This window comes from Dermacentor silvarum, chromosome 5 (assembly GCF_013339745.2).
Source record: "Dermacentor silvarum isolate Dsil-2018 chromosome 5, BIME_Dsil_1.4, whole genome shotgun sequence".
Taxonomy (NCBI): Eukaryota; Metazoa; Arthropoda; class Arachnida; order Ixodida; family Ixodidae; genus Dermacentor; species Dermacentor silvarum.
Genome location: NC_051158.1, coordinates 166,728,754 through 166,740,978, shown reverse-complemented (window position 1 = coordinate 166,740,978; position 12,225 = coordinate 166,728,754).

Sequence of the window (12,225 nt, the reverse complement as noted above, 5' to 3'; positions counted from 1 at the left end):
CGGGAGAGGAGAGGGCATCGCCTCAACGCCACATCATCCTCCCTCTCACAAGTCCAGCGCGCGGTCCGTATCTCTCTCCTTCTCAAGCCCACTTGGCTTAGCTGCTGCGCGCGCCTGCCGGCCTTAAGGCCGTTTCACATGGTGCGATTTTGCACTGCGATTATCGCACCGGAAGTGCGATTTCCGTCGCATGCGACGAAAATCGCAGTCGCAGGGCCGTTTCTGCGATTTTCGGCTGCGACCAACCGGTTGGTCGCAGCGTCGCAACGTCGCAGCAATCGCTGCGATTTTTCCGTCGAAATTGCGCCGAGAGGTATTTCGCAGTCTGTTTTGGAAAATGGCGGCGGTCGCTCAACGCAACGTTTATACATACTTTTTTGTCTATAAATATTGGATCAACGAGCCTCGAACAGTGCAACTAATTGAGTGGAGCCTTGGATTACGCAATCGGTACGTAACATCAGCACCGACACGCGAACAGTGCAGATAAAAACTCGTAGGTCAGATTCGGTTCTGTGATTTCTACGAGTTTGTTGACACGCTACGTTGCTAATCTGGCGACGCTGTTTTTTAGGTTGGCTTCGGGTGCTGATAGTACGTACTTTTGCGTGATTTTCCGTTATTCACACGCGCTGCGAGTGTGTAAATACTACGAGGTGTCCCTCACGGGAAGGCATGGCCTTCGGATGTCGTCCCAATTTTCTGGTTCTGGAGACAACTCGCGATATACGAAAACGCCACAGTTTTATCGCCGTATGCTTTTACGGACGGAACAATTCAAAGAATATGCAACTACGGACAAATGCTGTGGTCAATAGGTCACGCTATACGCGCGACCATTTAGTTGCAGTCGGTTGGTTAGGGCTTTCATGCGCATTTTCTCCAATGAATTATCTCATTTCAAGGTTCTGTTACTTCCGCTGCGAGACGCAAAGCGAACGTGCAAACTGGATATCGTAATGAATGTTTTACAATAGCATATTTCACGCTTTGACTGGCAATAAGCAGTATTGCCAATTTATTTTCGAAGCAATACTTAAACAGTTTTTTTCTCATTTTTCTGATGCATCATTTTTCTCCTGAATAAAAAAACCAATAAACCTTCAGTGTGTTACTGCATCTGTATTAACCCTCACATTAAAAGGTAATTGCACATTTCGCTTACTTCAGTGCATCAAATTACTTTTGTTTATGCTGGTTGTAACATATTGCAGTACTCTAAGAAACTACATAGCCATAAACATCCTTGCCTTTTCTTGCTTCTCTGTCTCTACTTCCTGTAAAACACATGCAATAATGCGAAAAGCAGGCGAACACCTTGTTTTTATAAGCAGTAGATAACTCATTTAACAAAAGCAGATCAAAATTGTGCAGTGAAGTCAGCCGGTTGCATTCCTTCGTATGAATGATAGTATCTTTTCAAGTGTGGGTGGGTCTTGCATGTCCACAGCTCATAAAGTGTGCAGACTCATCACGAGGCGTAGGTATAGCCCATCAAGATGGAGGCAATGTTGCTGATGAGTCTGCACTTACATGTATTACTGCATAAACTCGTATAACCATATCCCATCATTACTCAATCGAGCTTGCTCAGTCATATTCACCAAAATTCTACTTATCCGAGCTTGCTCTGACTCATATTCACCAAAATTGTACTTGGCCGAGCTTGATCTGACTAATATTCACAAAGATTCTACTCAGGCAAGCTTGCACAGAGTCATATTCACCAAATATCTACTTAGCCAAGCTTGCTCCGACTTATATTCATCAAAATTCTACTCAGGTGAGCTTGCACTGAGTCATATTCACGAAAAATCTACTTGCCGAGCTTGCTTTGACTCATATTCACTAAAATTATACTTGGATCAGCTTTCCCCGACTACCACATGACAATATTCACTAAAAGTTTACTCAACTGAGCTTGCTCTTACTCGTATTCACCAAAATTCTACTCAGTCAGGCTGAAACGAACTCAGACTCACGGTTAGTTCGAAGTCTTAGTGAGCCGACATTTGAGTGAGTTCACCGTGCTATGTATACATTACATTATGTGACCTGTGCGGTGAATAAGCAAACATTGTCTATGAGTACATGTTGCATCGGGTGAAATAAGGACAACTGTAAACACTGCAGTTAGTTTTCTAGAGTTCAACTGACCGTTGCGTGAAAGCTTCACCTCATGTCGATTCAAGCAAGTGCATTGGATCTGCATCATATTTTTTGACAATCCTGCTGCCTGTCCTAACCATTACTGGGTGGCCACATTTTGTACATTTCAACACAAAGTTTAATAAATGACTGTAGTGCAATATATTAAAAAAAAAGATGCTTGCATCACTGCACGTATAACAATCAGAACATGACACAAACACATGCACATAAGATGCACACAAATGATAAATACATAAACAGATGGAATCATCTAGCCACCACCTATTGAAAAAAAAAAGAAAAAGCCCAGGACTACGTATAACCATTCCCCTTGCCAGGTACATGGGCTATAGGAGAAACACACGTGCAACCTAGCAGTTACTTCGAGGTAGCAGCTATGGACGTTTTTGCATTCGCAGCTGGCCACTCAACCACTCAAATGTGTTCAGTGTGCACTTGTAATTAGGCACCCTTTTTATTGTCTGTATCTCAAAAATTTAATGTGGCTCCTCAAAATTTTGAGAATGTTTGGATTCTGAGGCTTGCAAAGGTAAATATTTTTATTCCATTTTCGTTCAAGGTGAAGGCTCATACAAAAGATTAGAGATATTGTCAGTGCCCCTCACTTTCTCTCTGAACATAAGTGGTCTGTTATTGAGATTCTAGCAGCTTTTCAACAGCAAGAAAGGGAATCAGCTTCCCCCGTTTTCAGCATTGGGTTAATGCAGGCAATTCAGGGAGGCATAAAGTTTTGCTAATACAATAGGTTCGGGAATACCAGATTAGACTGTACCTTGAAACTTTCCTTGCACTTTCTTATTTTGGTGAAATAACCCAGTTTTAAATGGCTCCAGTTAGCATACTCTAACATTGGTCTAATATAGGTCAAGTACATGACTAGCTTAACAGACTGGGATGCTGGCTTTCATTTCCAGGAGAGGAATCATAGCACCTGCTCCTGTTGCATATGTTTTTGGTTATCAGGGGTATTCAGCCTCACTTTAAGGATAACATGCTGAAGCAGGTAGAAGCGCACGCATGCCATTAGCGGATAGTTTCGATAGCTTCTTACCTTACACTTGCCACCATGAATACAAAATTTTAGCGTTCGATTTTGTTATTAAACAAACAAACGTACTCCTAACAAGGTATTTTAATGTTAGCCGTGTGGCTACGCGGCTGCGCTACGTACTGCAGCATATTAACTTAAGCTTCTTGATACAGATTCACAGCACACTAACAGCGCAAGAAACAGGACGAGAAAATAGACGACGCCCATGTCTGCCAGAATGATACGATACTACGTACACTAGTGGCTGCAGCTGCTAAAAAAAATGTGGTGTCGGCTTTTACGCCTTTCGAAATATTCAGAGAGCACTTGTATGAATAATTACAGCACAGGCGCCGAGACGGACGAGCCAGGCTGGCGCTAAGATAAACGTTCACAACACAAATTCCATTCCACGTTCAGTAATTACACACAGATCATCTGCGGCTTTGTTCAGGGGCAGACGTGAGCTTTTGGGTTGGTGCTTGCTGCTAAGTTTGGTGCAAGAATATTGCTAGGAGCAGGAACCACTAATGCGCAATCACGAGCAATACACACACATCCGTTTTTCAGAAGCTGACGTTAATCACGGGTAGCGCGAGGGTCTCTGCGTTGACATGACGACTCCGCTGCAGCCGAATTCCGAATACTGCATATGCGATGACAACAGCTATAGGGGCTTGTTGATAGGTCCTCTTGTAATTTGTTTAACCGCAGGTAGAACGACACAGGCATAAAACACACACGAGACAGCACACAACGCTGAACGACCACCTGCGAACAGCTGTTTACGTCCGCCATTTCTCCTCGTATTGAACTTCACAAACCGCTGTTGCGCACTCCAAAACAAACTAAACTTTGAAGCGTTTTTAAATTACAAAACGCACGTATTATTTGGTCCTAATAAAGAGAGGTCAATTATATTATAACGCGCACGTATTTTTCATTACATTAAACGAATTTATGCGGCGTGTGCGACAAAATCTGGCAGCAAGCAACTCTGGGCGTCGCATAATCGCATTGTTGACATCGCACCATGTGAAATGGCCGTTGCGAATTTCGCATCTGCGAAAATCGCAGCTGCGAAAATCGCAGTGCAAAATCGCACCATGTGAAACAGCCTTTAGTGACCGCTGCTACTTCCTCGGTCTGTCGACATGCAGGACGTTGGTGGCATATGGCGTTGGCATCGCAAGCTGTTGCTGCTGCTTGCTGGCTCGGGCAGCACATACCACTATGGTACATTACTCACAGTGCAAAATTCGAAGGACTGCTCACCGACATTCAATTGGGCATGTCCTCGGACGCGTCATCGTTCACCGTCACCGATTACTGTCTTCACACTGTGGTTGGCATTGTGTTGTCATTTCGAATTCATCGTAATATCACCCCTTTGACACGGCCTTCACGCTGTGTCGTAGATCACGCAGTCGTCGTCACGCATGCAGCCGTCATCCCATGGTCATTATGCCTCAGTCGTCGTGACTCAAGAATTGTGATCCCATCGTCAATCATACGATCCTTGTCACACTGGCATAATCATACTGTAGTCGGCATTCGACAGGTCAATCACCCTGATCAGCATCGCCTCTAAGGTTCTAGAACAGAATGCATGTGGTGACGTACCGCAGTAGTATCGTAGGAGACACTCGGGCAGAGCAATTGCTGGCCTTGATCACCAGGCCAAGCCTCCCTGCTGCTACGACCCACCACTACATCACTTTTATCAATCTCCACAGTAATCCTTAATTGAGTAACAAAAAGGTTTCTTCAGCAAATGTCAGCATAATTGCCATAAGGACCTTCTCTCTCATGCAAAACACAACTATTGTCATGTTCACTAACTTGATCTCCACTCTTGAACTTGGTTCTTGCGTTGAATGTATCCTTTTAGCTTTCGAACGTCTGATACATTGTGCCACTGACTCCTTCTCCTGAAGTTAAGTGAAATTAATATTGATTGATTGCAATTACTAAAATGCACTGAATGCTTACTTCGTGACCAAGTACAATTTGTATATGTTTACAACTCCAATTCACAAATCTGTCTTTTGTAACTTCTGGCATGCCATTAGGCTGAGTGTTTAGGTGCTTCATTTTTCTTATTACCTCCCACTACTGCTACACATGATACATATGATAGTACTGTACTGCTACGCATCATAGCTTTACTAAAGGGACCGCACAAAGGCACTTTTCCGCGCATGTTCAATGCTGTGTTGTGTCAGCGACGGTGAAGTAGCAGTTTTTCCTTAATTCTTGTTATGCCTGCAGCTAGTAATTAACTTGTTCATGTGGTTTGGGCCAGTAATGTAAATCTTTTATGAAAAAATGTGGCATTATACTGACTGCACATCAGGCCAAAATTTTATCACTCCGTATTAAACAAGGACTCCCTAAACAATGCAACAAAAGGTATTCCTGTCTTCTCTGCATCCTTTAAAGAGATTATCCAGCTCCATGGAATAAAATTATCTGACTTCGACACATTTATTGACAGTGCGCCGTCAGTCATGTATGAAGGGGCCATGTACATACTGAGTGAGATCGTAACATTTCAGTCATGTAACATTGCCAGTATCTTGCTGCAACCGTAAATATAAAGTCCTCATTGACAAGTTCACCAACTAATCAATCATACAAACAAATATAGTATGCAGATTTGAGTAAAGCATTTTTGTGCCCTATTTAACAAACACAAATAAGCTACTGTATGATGCTCTTTCGGGAATATCAGCGTACTATTTGCGTGCAAAAAGAAAGAGGTGGTTATTAATTACAAGCAGCAAATGGCTATATTATTATATTCCAGTCGTAGACTTAGTTTCGCAGATTTACGTTTTATCTGCCAGTTGGCAACTGCTATATTAAAACAGCAATGGCCCAAGTTCAAAGGGTAACACAGTATGAAAAAAATATAGTACTTTACGCCTATCACACCGGAATATATGTATGCATGTATGTATGCATGTATGCATGTATGTATGTACGTGTGTGTATATATATATATATATATACACACACATACCATTTTGCCTACACCATTGGCAGATTCAGTTTGTGTCTTCCCCGAGACATGTTGGAGTTAATTGTGATACGCATGACTTGTATCTGTTACGTCGAAAATCGCTCTCCCTCTTGTTCTCTTTTTTGGAGGAGGCCCCCTCTTGATCCTATCCTTGATTATACACTCATCTTAGCCCACATCATTTTATATTTGAGGCGTGTAAGGCCACGGTTCTTTATGAGATTCAACTCTCACATCGTGCATACCATACGGAATTCTACATGAGCCTGCACCCATGCTTAATCATTTTCTGATCAACTGTTAATGTTTAGACTAGCATCCTTTCCTCTTGCATGACAGTTATCTCGGCTGTATTGCTGCTGCCCTCTCATGTATGTATTCTAATAAATTGTCATATTCAACTTCTTCTTGAACATTGAGTCCAATCCTTGCCACCTTTATGCGTGTGTTGGATGTCATTTTTTAAGACGTATCTTCACATTCTGCTTCCACTTCATCCACTTTAGCATCCTCACTTCAGTCCCTTCTCTGTCCTGACTTCTAGATGACTTTATTAAAATTGTTTCAGTTCCCTATACAGTATTGCTGGTCATGTATTGTCTTATAAGTTTATTAGAAAGTAAAAATCTTTCAACTTGGCTGGGACCTGTATAACATAAATATACACCATGATGCATCTTTCCAGTTTTTCCAATCTATGTCAGTTTTGCTGATCCTCTGGACTGCCTAATAGTTCCATTTTGGCGTTTTAGTTTATCATTGAACCTAGGTATCCGTCTTCTCTATGACTTACCCTCATGGCTTCCCTTTCATTTACTATGATAAACTGACATGTGGCTACCAGACGTGGACAGCTTGCCTCACAACACAAGCTGCTTTTGCCCTAACCTTTGTGCAAGGTGCCAGTCAGCATGGGCAAAGCAGCGAGAGCAGGGAATTATAGAAGTAAGGCAGAGGTGTGAGCAATTAAGGGAAGCCACCTCTATGAGGGTAGTGTGAGGAAAAGTATTTAGAAATGTTGGGAATTTGCAGTTTCTGTTTATTGATCTATTAAATCTAGCTATTTCAGTTATTTCAGCGCATGCTTTGCAACTTTCAGTTGCAATGTGTTTTTCGTAAATGTTGCCACACTCAATACTAGAAGTTTGAGAACCTATATTTCTGACTCATTTGGTTCATTCATATCCCCCGCAGGGGCGTCTGCGTAAGCAGCCGTTTGGTGTGTTGCGACACCACGGACCCGAGCACATGAGGTTTGGACCCTCCCGCGTGTAGCCGTGCGCGGCTGAGCCGTGTCCGGGGAAAAGGGGATCCTGGGGGTTGAGTCAATACCGGGTGTTGGGACCTTTATGGCCCCTCGGTGGAGACAACACACCTCTTTGGCCTCCGCTTCGCGTAGACGGCACCCCCGGACTGACCCACCCGGGGGAAATCGGTAGTTGCCTTTTCCTATCTCTCTCCCCGAACTTCGTCTTTCTCTTTCACTTTCAATCTTTCCTGTCCTCTCTTTATTTTCCTTTTGCTTCCGACTTCATGGGCAGCAAGGGTTAACCTTGTGCACTATATCCAGCCTTGGGTATAGGTATTTGGTTATAGTGGGGATGCACCGTTGGCGTGCACAGAACTGAATAGTTCGTCCTGTGTCGTCCCCTAGTTGGGCTCCATGGTGGGTGGCGGCCATCCCTGCCGAACATAGCAATCTCTTTATGGAATCCGATTTCCCTTCACTCCCTGATCGCTCCCTTAAGAGGGGGCGCACCGATGAAACCTTCAATTTCTTCATGCAACCAAAAGAAACCTTCCCAAAGTATCATGTAATTCACAGTCAGCACGAAACCAAGACAGTCCGCACAATATCTCCTTTTGTTGTGTCAAAATCTCTGACAGAATCACTTGGCCCAGGCTACAAAGTAACTAAGATGGGAAGCGGCGACCTTCTTCTTGAAGTTCGTGACAAGAACCAGTATAGCAAATTGTCAAAACTGATTGCTTTTGGAGATATCCCTGTATCAGTAGGCCCACACAGATCCTTGAACACTGTCCGTGGTGTCGTCTCTGAAGATGACCTACTCGACCTTAGTGAGAGTGAGCTACTTGAGGGGTAGCAAGACCAAAATGTAGTAAAAGTTCAAAGAATAATCATCAGGCGCGACGATAAGCAAATCCCGACAAAACACCTAATCATTACCTTTGGAACAAGTAACCTACCAGACTCAATCGAAACTGGATACTGCAAACTCCGTGTACGGCCATACATCCCGAATCCGCGCCGTTGCTTCAAGTGTCAGCGTTTCGGGCATGGTTCACAAACCTGCCGAGGGCGCACAACTTGTGCAAAATGTGCATCCAATGAGCACTTATCTGACACCTGTACTTTCACCACCCACTGTGCTAACTGTGACGGAGATCACCCCGCTTACTCCCGTTCATGCCCCTCTTGGAAAAAAGAAAAACAAATCATTGAACTCAAAATCAAATTTAATCTATCCTTCCAAGAGGCACGCAAACGCTTCTCTATGCACAATCAGTCTAGTCCGTCCTACACCGATGTGGCGCGCCGGGGGGCAACGTCACATCATTCGGCAGCCGCCCAAGTCACACGGAGTGTGACAGCGGTCACGCCGTCAGCCCCCCCGGCTGGAGCAGCCAGTGCTGCTCCGCCCCCAGCCAAGGAGGGCCAGCAGACCCGCGGGTCTGCCGGACCCAGGGCCACTGCCCGTGCAGATAGGCCCGAAACCCCCGCGAATGTGTCCTCCCAGCGGGCACTATCCACCGCCTCAGACGAGGTGATGGATACAAGCAAACCACCGGCGTCTCAGACGCCCAAAGAACGGCGCAGCTCCCTCGAGCGCGTCGGGAAGAAAGGCAAAACCCCCATCACGGGGCCTGGAAAGGCCTCGTGAGCTAGCCTAATGTATCTCTCTTAGACACACAGCACAAAACACACATAAAATGGATACACAGATACTACAATGGAATGCTAGGGGTTTACTCCACAATCTAGATGACATTAAGGAACTCCTACATAAGTACAATCCAAGGGTGCTGTGTGTCCAAGAAACACATCTTAATTCTTCACACACGAACTTTCTCCGGCAGTATGCCGTTTACCGAAAAGACCGCAACGACGCCCTTGCCTCGTCGGGCGGTGTGGCCATAGTAGTAGATAAAGGTGTTGCTTGCCGGCAAATACAGCTTAAAACGCCCCTAGAGGCAGTTGCTGTCCGTGCAGTACTCTTTAATAAGATGGTAACAATTACTTCACTATACATCCCCCCGAACTACAACCTATCAAAAACAGAATTTCACAGCTTCATCTATGAACTGCCTGAACCTTATATTGTTGTTGGAGATTTTAATGCACACAACACCCTTTGGGGAGATTGTCGCTGTGATGCTAGAGGGCGCTTAGTAGAAAACTTCCTCCTCTCTACAGATGCATGCTTACTAAATAAAAAAGAGCCTACATTTTATAGCGTGGCAAACAAAACATTCTCATCAATCGATTTAAGCATGGCTTCTAGTACACTCTTGCCGTATCTAGAATGGAACGTTATTAAGAATCCATATGGGAGCGACCATTTTCCGATTGTCATAAAATTAACAAAAGCTGATGACTGCTCTCCACGTGTCCCCCATTGGAAACTCGAGTCAGCCGACTGGAAGCGTTATAAAGAACTCACGCGCATGAACTGGGAAGACATCTCCACACTTCCTATCGATGACGCAGTGGCATATTTGACTGCGTTTATTGTTGATGCGGCGTCACTATGTATCCCTGAATCGAATGGATCACGCTCCAAACGACGTGTTCCCTGGTGGAATGAGGAGTGCAAGGAAGCTCGCAGAAATCAAAATAAGGCCTGGAGTCACTTTCGCGACTCTCCAACTACCGAGAACTTGATCAGGTTCAAGAAAATGAAGTCGGAAGGTAGAAGAACTCGCCGCCGTGCCAAAAGGGAAAGCTGGCAGAGATACATCTCTAGCATAAATTCTTATACAGATGAACGAAAAGCCTGGAACAGGGTAAATAAGATAAAAGGTCGTTACACTCATCCTCTACCATTAGTGAATACACAAGGAGACACTCTTGAGGACCAAGCTGATTCTCTAGGGGAACATTTTGAGTACATTTCTAGTTCATCCCATTACTCAGATACATTCCTGAGATACCAGCAACAAGCGGAGCGACTGCCTCTGGATCGGAAAGAAAAAAGAAATGAATCTTACAACCGTCCCTTTAACATGGCGGAATTCCAGGCTGCACTAAATTGCTGTAATAAATCGGCCCCTGGAAACGATCGAATAGTTTACGAGATGATCAAACACTTACACCCCGAAGCACACAAAACACTCCTATCACTTTTCAACGCCATATTCTCTGCCAGCTATATTCCGTCTGCCTGGAAGGAGGCAATAATAATTCCTATTCTCAAAGAGGGCAAGGACCCGACTTCGGTCAGCAGTTATAGGCCTATAGCTCTAACAAGTTGCCTATGCAAACTTTTTGAGAAGATGACCAACCGGCGCCTGATCCATTTTCTTGAAAGCAACAAAACACTAGATCCCTTGCAGTGCGGCTTCAGGGAACGTAGATCCACAACAGATCACCTTGTCCGCATGGAAACAAATATCCGTGACGCCTTTGTGCACAAGCAGTTTTTCTTATCGGTATTTTTAGATATGGAGAAAGCATATGATACCACTTGGCGCTTCGGAATACTTCGTGATCTGGCAGGAATGGGCGTCCGAGGAAACTTGCTCAACGTAATTCAAAGTTATCTTTCTAACCGCACATTCCGTGTTCGGATTGGTAATGTCCTGTCTCGTCCATTTACTCAGGAGACTGGCGTACCACAGGGTGGAGTGCTAAGCTGTACTCTATTTGTTGTAAAAATGAACTCGCTCCATACTATCATACCGCGGACAATGTTTTATTCTGTATATGTGGATGACATCCAAATAGGTTATAAATCGTGTAATCTTAGTATATGTGAACGACAAGTACAGCTTGGTTTGAATAAATTATCTAAGTGGGCGGACAAAAACGGTTTTAAACTAAACCCCCAAAAAAGCACGTGCATCCTCTTCTCGAAGAAGAGAGGAGTAATACCGGAACCCGTTATTGAGCTCAATGGAGAACGGCTATCCGTTAGCCATGAACATAAATTTTTAGGCCTCATTTTAGACTCCAAATTAACTTTTGTCCCACACTTGAAATATCTGAAAGCGAAGTGCCTGAAGACAATGAATCTGCTCAAGCTCTTGTCCCGCACATCTTGGGGAAGTGACAGAAGGTGCCTCTTGAACTTGTACAAAAGTCTCATACGGTCACGACTTGATTATGGAGCCATTGTCTATAACTCTGCTTCGCCTAGTGCTCTGAATATGCTAGATTCCGTACACCACTTGGGTATCCGCCTTGCTACAGGTGCGTTCAGGACTAGTCCTGTGGAAAGCCTGTACGTTGAATCCAACGAATGGTCTCTAAATCACCAAAGGACCTATTTAAGTCTCTCATACGCCCTGAACGTGAAATCAGATGTACATCATCCATGCCATTCACTTATTCGCGATCTGTCCACGGCCAGGCTGTTCCGTAACCGCCCAACCACTAGGCCTCCTCTGTCTCTCCGGCTGGAAGCACTGTCAGAAGGAACAGATGTCCCCCTTCTAGAGAATGTCCTAATGGCCCCAACTCGGCTTCCACCGCCTTGGGAGTGGCAGACTATCGAATGTGACATCTCTTTCGTAGGAATATCAAAACAAGCACCTGAGGCACATATACATTCACACTTCCTTGAGCTTGAGGAGAAGTACTCTTGTGCTGAATTTTATACAGACGCTTCGAAGTCTTCTGCTGGTGTTGCTTACGCAGCTCTAGGACCATCGTTTTCACTATCCGGTACACTTAATCCATATACCAGTATTTTTACGGCCGAAGCATACGCGATCCTTTCTGCAGTAAAACACATAACGCAAACGAATCTCACTAGGG